This window comes from Colletes latitarsis, chromosome 1, assembly GCF_051014445.1.
Source record: "Colletes latitarsis isolate SP2378_abdomen chromosome 1, iyColLati1, whole genome shotgun sequence".
In the NCBI taxonomy this organism is placed as follows: domain Eukaryota; kingdom Metazoa; phylum Arthropoda; class Insecta; order Hymenoptera; family Colletidae; genus Colletes; species Colletes latitarsis.
In genome coordinates, this window is record NC_135134.1 from 43,469,804 (window position 1) to 43,487,321 (window position 17,518).

The following is a 17,518-nucleotide window of genomic DNA, read 5'->3' on the forward strand; positions in this document are numbered from 1 at the left end:
ACCATCTTATAATCAATTATTTTGCTGATAGAGCGGAATAAGATGTTGACCTTCACAATTACCGGGCCATCTAATACGTCGACCGAAACAGAACAAAACAAATCGATTAATTAAATCAGTTACCGTGCACCGAGATTTGCGTGGTTCTTATTTTTTTTATTTTTTTTTTTTTTGTTTGTTTGCAATTTCTTTTTTTCACTTTTAAACCAGGATTCGGAGGGGCTATGAGTGAAAAGGGTACGAGGCTCGGGATCGTGAACGGGAGTTGCATTCCTAGGTGCGAACTTATGAGAAAAAGTGTCACCGAATGGTCCTGCCTGATTTACTGGTTCGTCGATTTCGCAAAAGCTACGCGGTTTTTTCGTTTACACGATAAACCCATTCAACGACGTCACGCTTCTCTGAAAACAAGCAACGAGTGAAGTTGGAGGGGATCTATAATAGATAGTAGTGACTATAGATAGTGGAGATTTACTGCGTAAATGGGGTTCCCGATCATTGGAGGAGTTTTCAATGTTCCGCTAACATTTATTGTTTTCCCGCAATAATCGAGATAATACGGTATTATAGGGAGAAAGAAAGATCATCAGTCCTGAGTTAAGGGGAACGTGGATAGTGACGAGCAATTTTTGCTTGGTGACAAACCTTACCAATGCAAAAATTCGTCTATACCTTGTCCAACGAGATCAGACAGCAAACTGATAATTCTATCCTTATTCATCGACTGTTAATATCGACGTTCGATCCGTTTCATCGCTTGAGCGTTTATTTATGCTTGCTGTCTCATCTCGTTGAATAATGTATATGCTTGTTCAACCCATTGGATGTCCGAGTCTATTTTTCCGAGAGAAAGAGTAGGGTCTGTGAAAGAGGAACAATTCATTTTGTGAAAATAAATGAGGTGCACTGAGAAACTACACGTGTTTCATTGTTTTCTGATCGGTTTGAAACGAGAGAAGGACCAAAACTGTATGTGTTTGATTTTAATGTTGATGATAAAATTGATGTGTTTGTCTTTTATCTATATTCCTAAAATTTTCGTATAATAGTACCTAACATTTTGCACATAGCAACTGAGATATGTAATTTAGATTCCATCAAAAGTAGATTACAATTAAAGGTAAACAATGTTCTTCTTTTCCTTATACGTTTCTCAATACATCTACGAAGCTATTGCTTTAATAAAAATGTATATATACAAATCATAGAACTTTTAGACACAAAAAGGCCATTATTTTATAGTATCTTAAAACGAATAGACGATGTTCAAAATGGGCATATACAATTAAGTATACAGCGAAGAAATAAAGTCGCACGCCATATTTTAAAGTATCACGTTCACTTTTTTTTAACATGACAAAAAAAGAATTAAAATTCATTTAAATGGAAACTGATAAAAGAAGAAACGAATGAGTTGTTTTTTGTACGATGGAAGCAAACTATCGAAGTAAACGAAATATCGAAGAAATCTTTTAAGACTTCTTTCAGGACAGATCATTTTTTTCTTCCATCTATAATACTAGGAGGCATTAATGTCTGCCGTTTAAATAGAACATAAACTAGACGTATTTCCCTCTCCTTATCGATAAATTTCTAATTATAACGCAACTAAAATAGAGTGACAATGTATCTTCAACATTTCGAAGCATCTATTCGTCTGTTCAAAATAAAAGCAGAGTGGATGTAAACAAATTTTGTTCAATTTAAAACTATTCGTTCTAAATGTAAATTAAATCAATTTAATCTAGTGATATAATAAATGTTTTTATAAAAACAATCGCAAAAGTGAGAGTTCTCGCACGATATTAAAAAAAGCAAAAAACAAATGATGGCGAATTTAGTGATCAACGTACAATAAAATTTATTCTTTCGTTTGTCTGTTGTGTTTTTTCGTGTTTCGACTCCCTCTTCAACCAATATTAATCGCATCCTTGGCTAAATCTATATTTGGCCACGACACGCCAAGGAGGTTCTGATTACGCGAGTATCTGTTCATTTACATTCACTTTGTCTACATTTTAAACGAATAAATAATTCTGTAAACTCCATCTACGTTTCAGTCGTATTGCAATTAGAATCTTGTCGAGAAAGAGAAGAGAATACGTCCGGGTTGCTGTGTTTCCTTCAAACGACAGACATTAATGATTTCCAGTGTACGCGAACATCCAAGTTAGGGAACCTTCCACGGAACACAATGGAATACGGTGTTTCGACATGAGGCGAATCGAATTACTAAGTAAATGGCGAGTAATCGACTATTATGCAGGGACTTAAGGCTACTCACAATGTGCTCATTCCTTGAATTCATGCATCACGTGACATACGACTTTTCAAGCTTTTGTTAGATTCGACGCATCCTGACGACCATGTAAAACTAAACCGATTCGTCAGGTTACGATAAAAAATATTCCCTTCGTTTTTCGAATCTTCTCCTATAAAATATGCGTTTCAATATGATAAAGAAACTTCATAAATATCAAATAAGAAATAAAACTTGCATCGCTTGAATTTAAACAGTATAGCTTCAAACAGTACGTTATGTTTGAAGGTAAGATCAGTTCCATAAAGTATTCGTGTTCTCGATGTCTATAAAAGAAATTTGCTGGAATTAAGTAATAGGTTATTTAAACAAAATTTTAGTAAAATTTGATACTTAATAATGAAAATATATTACTTTCTACCTACTGATTTTGCATACTGTCAACTAATCTTAACGTAGTATTTGATTCTATACTATTACAAATTTCAACAATTTTCTCTTGCAACGTTTATTTATTAGAAACTTTGCTTATAAATTTTCAATTTCATTTACATTCGAACTCTGTTGAGGTTTAGCTAAAGAACGAAAAACGTTATAAGCTGTTCATGAAATAAAACCAGCCATATATTTCGAGATATTGTCGATTGTTGATTGCTTAGTAATAAATCATATTCTATTATACTAGTAATAACAGATCGAATATAAAATTTACATCTGCATACTATTTTTTCTACATCTGTATATTTAAAGGCATTACTTGAACAAAGTTTCAAGTTAGGATAGAATTATTGGACTCATTCGACTGATTGTGAATTGTAAAAGTCGTTTTCAATACGACACGATAAAGTAAACAAAATTCACTCTAATAGTAACAATGCATTTTTGTTATTAGTCGTTCAATTTTTTTGTCGAAATGAAACATTTACAACGACAGATTTATTTTAAAACCCCAGACCCATCGCATAATTTCGACAAAATTCTTGTATAAACATTGAAAATACGAATACTTATGAAACTGGTTAGAAATATATCGTTGCAAACAATGTTTGAAAGAATATTGCCAAAGTTGTAGAGATTCGTGAGTTTTATTTTATTCCTAACGTTTTAAAAATCTTTCTATCTTTCCAGAATACACATTTTCTAGAGGAAGATTCCGAGAGTACAATGATATTTTTTATTTTAGGGTCATGTATCGCTTTATTTTCAACGACTGGCGTATCGATGGCCCTTTCGACGTGTTTTCTCTGTAAAATTGATACGTTTAAATTTTCTCGAACATTTTGAAAAAGCTGCGAACAAGCGAAAAGATCGAACGATGATTTTTAATGGTTTTTTAATAAGATGATCGATACGTTCGTGCTTGTTGTTCGTCGAATATGTTTCATCCCCTCTAAGTTACTCTGTTATAGTCTTCGTGACAAAACATTCGTCTCAACTCGTGAATTTACAAGTGACTATCTTATGGTATAACAGCGGTCGAGGATTCTTCTTGAAACACTGATCCGTAAACCGAAAGCTCTGCAATGAATATATGTATCCGAGTCAGTCTCATCATTATTCATGTATAGGATATTCCAGGGAAATGTGGTTTCTATAAAGAAACTGACTGGGCTCGAAAAAATTGAGCAAAAAGGCCCTACGAACATGCTATCGAAAATGTATTCTTAACAAGATAAATGCTAGGAAAATTATGCTTATACAGATTGTACATGAAAATGGTATTTCAATAAAATTGTCTCCTATCAGACTTTTATTTTAGAGGTACAAGGAAGCAATCATGAGATTGTTTATAACTTTAGAGCATGTATTCTTTAAAAAAGACGTTCGAAGCTGACTTCATCATGGAGTTAAGTGAGATATAATAATTCTTATTTACTTAAGTTCCTAATGTACAAATTACAAATTCGCAGTCACCAATTATGGGTTTTTAACTAGCTAGGTGAACAATTACAAAACTAGGAACAGTGTATTCCAAATGGGGTTAAGTTGATAGATCGTATTGGTACTGTTACGACGACAAAGATAATTAAAGGATATTTTTTAGTTTTAGTTATTATTTTAATGTTATGGAAACGTAATCTTTTATTGTTCCGTTATGATAAAAGATAAGCTTCGATTTCATCGAGTACATACGTAACTATTAAATCTAAATAAAGCAATTGTCGATCGTTGATCGTTGATCCGAAAGTAAAGTATGAAGGTGAAAATGCAATGTAATTTACTTTCTTGATTTTAAAAACAGACACTGAAATTATGTCACATTTTGAAGTATTGGGTTACGTAATATTTTTTAACCCAAAGAATTCGCAAATGTTCAATTTATATTTTTATGCAAAAGCGTTGCTTGATAATAATAAAATACGTCCAACTATAATACCAAAGTAATGATGTATAATAGTAATATATCAACATCTGCGAAGAGGGACGTTTTAAGAAAGAATTGGAGCACATGAAGAATTCCATATTGAAGATAGAACATACAATGGACGAAACGCAGCGGTTAGAATAGAAAAACACAAACACGCATAAAGACAACAGAATCTTCGATTTCCTTTCTTATATAGGGAGCACAGCTGACCGTATTAGCAGTATTTTAAAAACGGAGAATATTAAAATGGTCTCCACAATGCAAACTAAGATTGGATTCGTTTTATCAAAAAAATTATTTCATAGACAAGACATTTTTAACATTGCAATTATAAACAATAAAAAAACTAGCTGACTTTTGTTTAAAATGTTTTTCCTCAGATTATTGGAAGCGTTCGAAAAATTACAGTTACATACGTGTACGTGAGACACCCTAAATAGATTTATGAATATAATATTCTTTAGTAGCAACACAGCAACAGTAAAAAATAAATGACATTTTCCCAGAAAATACAGAGAAACGTTGGAAATTATTAAACATCCTATCAACATCAACACGAGTTATCAATTGAACCACGTCTGAAACATACTCCTTCTAATTGTTTAATTGTTCGGTCGAACAATTAACAGGATTACTGCTAAATCTGTTTCATAAAACTTTCCTTGGGCACAGCTCTAATTATTTTCACGTTTTAACAACAAACTTTGATGGCATTTATCTTGTTATGTATAAGAATACAAAAAGGTTTTTGGCTACTATGATTATATGTCCTTTTTGACCCTATTTTAGCCCCACGGCCACCTCGAGGAGACCATCATTTTCTAGGATATCTTATATGTATAGTTTGTGGCATGATTTGTGACGCAATGAAAAAAAAAAAAACGATACCTTATAATAGAAACTGTTATCGGTAAAATTTTTATTTGTTTTTCTTTACAAGGACTAATTTAAAGATTGTACTATCGACCACACCCTACCCTGTTTATCTTTCAACAAATTTGAGTCATATAAACACAATTTGTTATATTTAATTTATATTTCTGCTACAATTAGAAGAACAATAATTATTGTAAGATGTTATTATCATTATTCTAATGTATTATCTGTCTATATCTGGTTTAAATGTTTTGATTACGATATTTGAAATTAATAGTAATAAAAATGGCATACTTTATGCATTTCATCGGAAAACCTTCGAGTATTCTTTAAAAAAATAATGTGTTGTCGTTTTAATGCACTTTTTTAGGTATCAATTTTTGTCTAGTTTTGCTGAATAATTGATAGAATTTTGTAAACTGATTCATAATAAAGTAATTGAGAAATGCAAACATTATCAAGGAGGATTTATTTTTCATAAGTCTAATTATTTCGTGATCTTTGAACGTTTAAAGATAAGACGACTTTGTACTTTTGCAAAGGAAACTGTAACACTATAATTTGTAATTTATTTCAGGTGAAACGAATGATAGGAAATGATTCGTTCTCTGCAGGACATCACGACAAATAGGAAATATTGCATTTCCTTTGTTGGTATAAAACTCAAATATATTCTGCAATAATGTTCTTGATTCCTTCGTAATAAAAATTACCAATATAAAGTTTATTTTTTTACTCCTATACAGGCATGAAAGATACTCATCACTTTCATATCTTTCCTTAATTAAATTTATATTAATTAATCTTTATTTATTATTAATTTCAAAATTTCACTTATTTATTAAACTTATTACAGAAATCTTTTCCACTTTTACACGTGCTGCTTGATAAAATGAATCAACATACAACTTACTATTTGTTAATATTATTGGCAACTTATAAATGAAAATATCCACTAAAATTCTGAATAAATATGTATAATTAAGTTCTTGAATAATATAACGCGTCAATATAGTCTTAAGATCGATAAGTGTCATGGGTCAATATTAATTTCGATTCTTCTTAATTTCAAATAAAATAATTCGTCTCTAAAAAAGGTTAATTTTGATTTCACTTTGTCTTTTATCATGTTTCTGTCTTTTTCTATACTTTTTAAAAATAGCCTGCATCGAACAATCGAAAAGATTAAGTTTGCTTTTGATACCAACAACGGAAATATAGTATTATCCATTTGATCTTTTCTCGTGTGACAAAGAAAAAAATAACAAGAAAAGAAGAATATTAATTTTTAGGAATTTCATTATATTGTTCGCTCGAAAGTCGTATAACATTGTCATGAATTTTACGAAACACACTGTATAATAATGAAAAGTTAATCCAAGTTACTAATACAAAATCTAACATTCTACTTAATCGGCTACTAAAACTTCTACAGAGTTCTGAAAATAATATTTCGGTATAACTTTTTAATGAAAATCCGTTGCCTTAACATGCTGGCTCAGCTACCTCGCAAAAGAATACAATTAACTACTGAATCGAAGTTTAATGATAAGAAAAAACCGAGCTGTTGGTAATGGGTGATTGATTTAAACTTTACATGAGTATTTGGATAATAGAAAACGTGGCGTGCTGGTAAAAAGGATGAAGAATGAGATGAAGATGATCGTTTTATATTTTATCAGCTTCCAGACGGTGATAGCGAACAATTCTTGCCTCGTCGTCTCCGTTGCTCGTTGTGTGCAGACTTCAAAGATAGCAAAGAAGGATCCACTGAGATAGGCTGTGATCGTATAAAATTTCATTATTTGAAAAAACACTGAAAAAGTTTGACAAAGGACGGAGAAGAGTAAATGTTTCTAAGCGAATTAATTTTAAACAGTTGATCGATATTCAGCGCATATATCCTCGAAAATTGATGTCGAAGCACGAGGAAGAGAGCGCAAAATAAAATACTCCATCTTCCAGACTCGTCTGACGAATCGATGTTGAAGCCGAAGTAGTAAAACCTTACCATTTTCAATAATAATTTACTCGTTGTAACAAGAGTCGTATTACAATCCCTTTTCACTGGGCAACTTATCGTAACTGCAACCGTCATTTCATATTTTACAGACGCCATTTGACAGTAGAAAAAGTTGATACTTTCGATCACGATGAACCAGTAGGCGTTCCTTTTGTTTTATTATTATTTTTTTTTAACGATTTAAGATTGTACACACATCTGTACAACATGCTATTCATGCCCCGTTAACATTTAATCCCTTACTGCACAATTTCTTCGTAGCACGAAGAACGAAAAGCGTTTAAATATCGCTGAAAGTAAATATGCACTCCTTGCTGCTATGTTGCTACAGTAAACTTGATTTAGATACAAATAAGGATAAATGTTTGATTTCCTTCTATAATGAAAAAGAATTTAAATGATAAAATACTCATTTATGTATTTCTCCGTTTGTGTTGTTCTCCATAAATGTTTCAGATCGTTCAGAGAGATAATTTGGTTTCAAACATTGTCCAGTTATTAGCCATCGGTCGATCAAAAACTAATTACTTCTTTGCACTTTGGAAGTTTCGAATCTGGACTTCGATGCACTTTACGGCCGTTGCGAATGCTAATTAATCGTGGAAACACTTTTGAACTCGTCAACGTGAATTTCATTGTTTTCAGAGACCCGCGGACTGAGATTTTCAACTGAAATTACGGTGAACCAAAACGATGGTTGTCGAGAATGGAAATAAAAAGAAAAGAAAAGCTAGTCTCTCTACACAGACATATCGGGAACGCATGCGAGAAATAAAAGAGAAATGACTCACCGGTTCAATGCATCTCGCACTGATGAAACTTAAATATGTCAGGGGTACTTTAAATAAGTGCCCTGCTAGCCGCTACGGTTTGAAGAAGACGAGAATCGAGCAAAAGCTACAAAAATGTCTATCGAGGTAGACACGGTTATCGTAAAGCAAATAAGTGTATTCTTTCCGATCGTAACGGCTGAAAGTGAAAATTAAAAAAGCGATATAAGCCAGCTTAGATAATTTGCAATTGCAAAAGTACCTACTGAAGAATACGAAGATATTGTAATTTTAAATAATGTACCTTTCTCGAACATTTAGCACTTTCTGAAACACTAGCGTTCACCAGCTTTGCAGGCCAACGTGCACTGCGTTGGTCACGTGAAATTGACAAATCACCCTATAATAAAAAATGCCACTTACTCCTGGTACCTTCCTCCACAAGATGCGTATTTTTTAAAAATATTGTCGAAAACAACGATCGAAAAAAAAAAATTACAATTTTAAACAATGGAGACTGTTGACACTCCGTAAATCTTATAATTTTCAAATGCTTCCAAAGTAGATCGAAATTTTTAAAGTTACACATTTCAAGGAGGAAAGTTTAAGAAATGGAGTGATACTTTTTATTATAAGATGATTTATCTTTTCAATGAGATGTACGTTAATTGATTGAACATTTAACACATTCAACGATTTGATTCAAATTTTATTTAACCAGATACAGTAACTCCCGTTTTTGAACGACAATTTTCACAGCAAATTTAAATAATGGAATTTATTGTTTACCCCCCCTCATTGTTTACGTTTTCACCAGGGATTGAAAACAGTTATAATATCGGTTTCAGTTCTTGAAACAATTATGAAAACCGAGAAAATGTTATAACTGTTATGGATATATCGGTTCTAGCTTCTATACATATAATAGATACACTGTAATAAAAATTAAGGTTTTTGTTATTGCTGTCGAACTGTTGACGCTCGACATAAAATGCGAAAAACATATTAGTACGTGTTCCGTATACAGTGAATTAATATTTTCATAAATTTAATAAAAATTAAGAACCGTATTGAAATTTATATAATATACTTACAAACACTGTATCGAAAAATAACAGTTAAAAAACCGATATAATATCGATTTTGAAGAATCGTAACCGAAATCGATATTGGCTAGAACTGATATATTTGTAATGGTTATAACATTTTTTCGGTTTTCATAACTGTTTCAATTCAGAACCTAGGTTCTAAGAAGTTATTTTGGGAATCGTTTTAACCACTGGTTTTTGCTAATGAAAATTAAAACTTTTATATTTTTCATTTTATATGCATGAAAGTATTATCGATGGATGGCGATGTTTTCACTGATTTCTGATTTATTAAGATTCTTTGAAAATGATCGGAATAATAAAAAATAAAAAGTAGTCCGAACGAGATCGTGTTTGGACTCATTTTTATTAAGACCACTTCCCTGATGTATTGATTATAATTTCATAATGATATGAAAAAATATGTAAAAATGTTCATTTTGCATTAGTAGTTAATTCGCAGACACGAGTGAAACATTATTTTTAAGGGACGATCACGGAGACCATGTAATGCAAGACTCGCTCGCTGATTATCTTACACATTATCGTTGTATACCACTCATGTTTCTTGTCGAATGGCACACGTGACATTCTACATTACGTTAAAGATCGCTACCTATCCCGCTTTCAAGTGAACTGGTAGTTTCGATTGTCACTTGAAAACGGGAATTACTGTACACCGTATGCTATGCTGGCTAGTTTTAGAATCACTAATAGAATTATAGTTTATCATTTAAATAAACGACTCTTGAAAGTCAAACTACTTAGACAAACCTCCGAGTGACCTAACCCTCTGCGATCCTATGTCGAGTCTGACTCAACTTTCGTTCCAGCCAGTCCTGCTTCTCATTCCATCGAAACTGCTTCAACATGAGAATTTATGACAACTCATGCATATTCTAGAGTTCACGATTATATTTCCCTACAATAGTGTAATTATGCATACTATTATCGAGAAATATTGTACGTTTTTATACGACGCGACATGAATTTAATAAAATAAATTCGACTTGTGTTTATATCGTACATCAATCATTTGATTGAATAATATTGATTATAATAATATACCATAATAGAAATACTGTTGATTTGACAGACCAATACAAATCGACGTAATTTTTGTAACAAATTTATGCATTTTATATAGGTAGGCATTGTAATATGTGAAGCATTATAAAACAATGAAGGAAAATAAACATACGCCCTATTTGGTCTTGTTTCGAAACTAATCATTTTATAAATTCATAAATTTGTAAGCAAACCACTTATTTATATTATTTCTAAATTTCTAATTAGATTAGAATTTTACTTCAAATATAAATCGAAGAAAAGTGAATGTTCTATTATTCTATTAATTCTGTTTCCCTATTAGATCGGATAATGGAGGTTCTACTGTATTTATTTTATATGTGCAATTCTTCAATTAAGTCACCAATGACAATTCAGTACAAATCTGTGGGCTAGGATAATTGACGATAATGTAATCAGACCTGTTTGCCTTGATGATAGATTAATTGACCAATATTGAGTAATCAATTGCATGAGTTATTGCAGAAAGTTCCATTAGAGATTGTATATCATAATAATAAAACATTTATTCATTCATACACCATTTCCAGTCTTCAAATACTTTGATCATGTGTATGACAAGATTCCCAACGAATCCTACAAATACCTGGAATATTTCAAACATTGATAAACTTTATAAGATGACGACTTTAGGTTTGCAATTGGGTTTAACAATTATAAGACGACCATTTCGAGAAATTTCTGTAAAGGTAAGCAACTGCATACCACTGGAGTACAAAAATGGCTACAACTGCGGAACAAGGTCAAATAGGGTGCACTTTTATATAAACTTTCCCATTGTTTTTGTGACCCCAATTCATCGATCAAGTGGAATCCCACGCGTTACGGTACACCCTGTATAAACAGTGTGCATCCGCGCGAAATATCAAAGCTGCGAATAATAAAAAATATCAACAAAACTTTTGTTGAAAGTAACAGGTGATATTACTAGCACATCAAAAGGGTTAACTAACTTCATTTAATTAACAATAACGATTAAATAGGAAATTGCAGAAAACCATTACAACTAAGAGCAATGAAAGTAATAGTTTTACACGAAAAAAATTTATTTATACTTTACATAAAGCTTTCATTCGTAATTCGAAATACAGGGTGTTCGGCCACCCCTAGGAAAAATTATAATGGGGAATTCTAAAGGAGAAAATAAGACGAAAATCAAGAATACGAATTTGTTGATGAAGGCTTCGTTAAACAGTTATTAACGTTTAAAGTTCCGACCGTACTGAATTTTTTTCTCGAAAATGCGCAAAAATGATTGTAATTGACCCCCACAATCGAAAATAATTTTTCTAGAATGATTTGAAACTTTTCATTTTCGTCGAAAAATTTAGGCACCTACCTGTCGATTTTTCTCAAAAATTCCTTTTTCATTTTTAGTAATTTTGTTTGACGCCCTACAGAAAAGTTATCTAATACTTTTTTGTAGGTACCCATGAGCTCAACTTCGGAAAAAAGTTTCATTGAAATATATTCACAATTGTAGGAGTTATGGCTGTTTGAAAATTTGACCATTTTTATGGGGTTTTTCTCATTTTGCGGGGTCAAGGACCAACTTTTCGAATATTTTTGCGATTTGTACATATTCTCCATCAAAATACGCGTAGTTTGCTTTTTTAAACATTAAAATCGTCCAATCCGTTCAGAAGTTATGATGTTTTAAAAATACGCATGAAATTTCAGTGAAACATATCAACGCTATGGTCAGACATGAAATTTTCGGTAATGAATTTTTTTCTCGAAACTGAGTAGTTTTTCGGGGGTATATCTGTTGACCAAAAATGCTTGCAATTGACCCCTGCAACTAAAAATAATTTTTCCAAGACGATTCGAAAGTCTTTTTTTTCACCCAAAACTTTCAGCACTTACTCGAATTTTTTTCTCGAAAGTGAATAGGATTTCGGTAGTATGTGTATTCACCAAAAATGATTGTAATTAACCCCCGCAACCGAAAATAATTTTTCCAGAACGATTTGAAATTTTTGAATTTAATTATTAATAACTTTTTAACGAAGCCTCCATACACAAATTGGTATTCTTGATTTTCGTCTTATTTTGGCCTCTAGAATCCTCCATTAAAAGTTTTCCCAGGGGTGGCCGAACACCCTGTATATATATAAGTTTACATTTAGATGAATTTTACAATAGAACTACATTGATAAATATTATTGTAATTATTAAAATTCACGTAAACATTATGATTTATTGGTTCGATTACATTTATCGAACCTCAAATAATTTGAAACGAGAGAAAAATAGTTTTTTTAATTAAAGAAAAAAATTCTGGTCCAAAGAAGTTAATTTCGATCTACCATTAAAAACGTAGCTATAATTGTTTACGTCAGTCTCTTTCAACCTATGGCCCGCGAATGTGTTACGTGTAGTAGGAACCCGCAAACTCTTAGAAAAAAAGGGCATTCTACAGAGTGATTCTAGAAACTGGGTCAAGATGTAGCTCTTTTTTAAGCGAAGATACAAAAAATTGCTACAGGAAAAAGTTGAATCCCGCAATAGGGACTATGTTTTTACGATATAATTTTTAAATTGTATAGCAATTACACTCGTACAATTACTTTTAATATTAATGTCTATTTCATCGATTGGAAGTATACTATCTTATGGAAATTTTTTTAAAAACATAGTGTATTTGCAATTTTTTTATTTTAATAAAAAGAATGTTTCCTGTAATATTTTATACTGTTTAAAAACGTCCGTTAAAAAGTCTTTAAAAAAGTCTTTCAAAAAGTTTAGGAAACACTGCTGTATGTTATGCAATCATGTTTAAATGATTTTATGTCATGTTTGAGGGTAGTTTTTAATAACTACATCTTAATTACATTTTGCCTCTTGTGCATTTACGTACTTCGTGTTTCGTTCGTTTTTATATCGTGTTTTTCTACCCTTATAATTTGCGTAATACAAACGTTACAGAAAATAAAATAAATGTTTACATGCTTGACATTTTACTTGAAGCGTTTCTAATACGAAACCTTGAGAGAAATAAAATATATCTGGGCCTATATTTACATGGTTTTTTTTAATTAATAAAATAAGTGGAATTTTTAAAGTTTAAATCTTTAATTAAGAAACACCTTTTATATAAAAACCCTGACCTGTATGTTAAAAAATTGTTCTGAAAGGTACTGTATTACATTTTTTTGTATATTAATACTTTCTTAAATGAAAATACATTATTATGAATATGTGGTTAAAATACTATATAAAAAATTTTTCTTTGTTTTGTGGTCCTAAATCCAAATTTCACATAATATCTTGGATGCATTACTGCGTCCACCTTGAAGTCCAGACTTAAACCCTATCGAACTTTTGTTGGAAAATGTCGACAAAAGTCTTAGAAACATCACTATAATATTTAAAGATTATTTAAAACACACTACGAAATTTCGAGAATCCCACCCCTAGAAATTATAAATATTAAGTTGTGTAGTAAGTTTGCATTTGCTTTTATATAGTTTTATACAATTATAACAAAGCGATTTTATACAATTCTCAGACTTTTCAATTGATAAGCAACTTGAAAATATAAACGTGTTAAAGAACAGCACTGAATGAAGAAACGAAGAAGTTTTATAATGACAATACAGGGAATGCGGCCACCCCTGGGAAAAATTTTAATAGAGGATTCTAGAGGCCAAAATAAGACGAAAATCAAGAATACCAATTTGTTGATAGAGGCTTCGTTAAAAAGTTATTAACAATTAAATTCAAAAATAGCAAATCGTTCTGGAAAAATTATTTTCGGTTGCGGGGGTTAATTACAATCATTTTTGGTAAATACACATACTTCCGAAATCCTATCCACTTTCGAGAAAAAAATTCGAGTAAGTACTGAAAGTTTTGGGTGAAAAGAAAGACTTTCGAATAGCTTTGGAAAAATTATTTTTAGTTGCAGGGGTCAATTTCAAGCATTTTTGGTCATTATACATACCCCCGAAATCTTACTCAGTTTCGAGAAAAAAATTCCTTATCGAAAATATAATTTCTGGCTAGAAATGTCTGCCCGAATTTTCATGCGAATCTTTAAAACGTCATAACTTCTGAACGGATTGGACGATTTTAATGTTTAAAAAAGCAAACTACGCGTATTTTGATGGAGAATATGTACAAATCGCAAAAATATTCGAAAAGTTGGTCCTTGACCCCGCAAAATGAGAAAAACCCCATAAAAATGGTCAAATTTTCAAACAGCCATAACTCCTACAATTGTGAATATATTTCAATGAAACTTTTTTCCGAAGTTGAGCTCATGGGTACCTACAAAAAAGTATTAGATAACTTTTCTGTAGGGCGTCAAACAAAATTACTAAAAATGAAAAAGGAATTTTTGAGAAAAATCGACAGGGGGTAGGTGCCTAAATTTTTCGACGAAAATGAAAAGTTTCAAATCATTCTAGAAATATTATTTTCGATTGTGGGGGTCAATTACAATCATTTTTGCGCATTTTCGAAAAAAAAATTCAGTACGGTCGGAACTTTAAACGTTAATAACTGTTTAACGAAGCCTTCATCAACAAATTGGTATTCTTGATTTTCGTCTTATTTTGGCCTCTAGAATTCCACATTAAAATTTTTCCCAAGGGTGGCCGAACACCCTGTATAATGGCTTTGCCAAAGAAAGGGGGGAACGTTGTACAGCGAGAAGGGGTTCACTGTTTTTCATAAAATTCCATAGTATGCTTGAAATATTGACAGAATATTGAATTTATAGAATAACACAGTATTTCTTCGATATCATTGAGCGATTTTTCAATATACAAAATAAACAAAAATTAGACGAAGCAAGGTCTGATAAATATAGTGGTTAGGATAAAACATCCCAACTAAGCAGCGATATTTTTTGTTCCATCGTTAAACATAATAATATACGGGGTCGTAAATTATCGTAGTAGAAAACAACTTTTTTGTTTGTATGGTCGCTTTCATCAAGTTATCCAGTTGTGAACAGTCTCTTCCGCTATTAGTCGTACGGTTATGCGGTGAAAGTTTATAATAAAGTATTAAAGTAACCCCGTCGATGCGAACGGATTTATTGCAATACCTAATAGAAATAGACATATTAAAGTTTCGATGATCAGTAAATGAACAAAGAAATTCCTTAAAACGAGTAGAATTCAAATAATAGATTGTTCGATCACATTATTCCTTCCTTATGTCCGCCATTGGATGCGATTAGTAAATTGGTAAGCAGCACGGAAAATCGTTTCCAAGTAGTTATTGCGTTTAAATACGAATCAACAAAATATTAACACGTATTTGAATACATTTATTACGGCCTGCGTATACTTCGTAATAAAAAATATTCTGTAATTTGTATAAATTTGTTGTTTAATCTTTTCGCAACTTTTTGTGTGTTCGTTTAATAGATATGTATCTGTCGATGATTTAAAAATTTTCTACACAGCAAAGCTTTGTCTGCTCTGCAGTTCGACGTCTTTTATTACTCACCGTAGGTGAAAGTGGCTAAATGTGTGTGGAGTAGCTGGAACGAAACGCTGACAATAACCCGGACCGCAAAGGGCTAAAGATGGGGCGTACCGCTCGATATTCAGAAAGAAACTGTGCGCACGTCCAAAGAAAGAACGTAGACGTTATTTAGAAACATACCAACAACAAGACCGCCATTGCCAACGTCGTTGATCAGAAATGAAACTACCTACGGTTATTCATAATTCGTAACAAAGTAAACAGTGCATCGATACAATATGCATAATTGAGAATGCTCTTTCCGCGGTACTGATAGACCGAATATAGCAGCACGGAAGAAACATACCGTAATAGAATTTTATTATGCAATAAGGGATTAAAGAAATAAATTAGCGGCTGAGTCTGTAAATACATTTCTCTGTGCATGTTTGCGCGTCTGTGAGTGTGCATGTTTGTATGTGCGGTAAATAATAAAGGAGATAAAACGAACAAGAATCGGAATACAGTGTAAAGTATCTTTGTAGGTGTGATTGCGTCAGCCACGAGGCGAAAAACCTTTGATCACCTTAATGGTTCACATGTAAACGTAGTAAAAGTATGGTAAAAAACGACAAATTCCATTAAATCATCTACGACACAATAGCGTGAGGCGACAGTATGTGGTGTGGTTTTACGATTACGCCCAGCACGACGTTCTGGGATTCTTTGTTTTAACGAACACAAGTTACAGTAATTCACATTCGCAAGCGACAAAATTCAATACCAGACAATTTACAATTTACTCGAAATAGAGTGTGGATAGCGTGTTTCGTCGCGAACCAATGGCTAACGATGACCAATGAAAAGATAAAAACGATGGAGATGATTCCGTTACTGGACTACGGGGTAAAAGTTGTCACTCGCAAGAGGGAATTATTGTACTGCGACGCAGTAACGACGGTTAGGTGAAATTTTTGCACATTATTCGCATTCTATAAAGATTATTCTAGTAGAGATATGTAATTTTTCTCTTCCTTTTCGATCGTAAACGAAACAGAGACGTCGTGCTGTTCGTAACATCCAAGTTTCTTCTTAGGCATACAAAACATATGCTTGCTTAATATAACATACGGTAGTAGTGGAATTAAAAAAGTTATGATAGTGGGCCTTAAATACGCACGAGAGCCTGTTACAAAAGGGAAAAACAACACAAAGAGGTAAAGAGAAAATTTGTACGTGTGTGTGTTCTTCTGTATATCGTGAGACAAAGAACAGCATTATAGGATACTATAGTAGCGAATTAACAATAAACATGTACGTATATATAATACATTAATTAATGTGTATGTATTATTATACAACCAGATAGTATATGATATCCATTGCGCGTCTAGCTACTAATCTTGGATACTATTCCATAATTTCTTTGATGTTCTAGAACTAAACGTTCAATGTCTATCATACTATTCGAGTCCGTACCGAATGCTCCGGCAAGCTTTTGATAATTTTTCGTTTTCAGAGGGTCTTGCGAAACGAAAACGTATAATGTACCGAGCGATCAAATATATTCGTGGATATTTCTAATTCTAAAATCGACAATACAGTTTGCAACGTCTTCCAAAG

At 32.1% G+C, this 17,518-nt stretch overlaps 1 protein-coding gene across 7 annotated transcripts in view; it reads right to left on the reverse strand.

Moving 5' to 3' along the window:
* The window catches only part of Gluclalpha (glycine receptor alpha 1), a 67,278-nt gene that overhangs the window by 25,192 nt on the left and 24,568 nt on the right, over window positions 1-17,518 (reverse strand). The gene's annotated exons all lie outside the window — the stretch shown is intronic.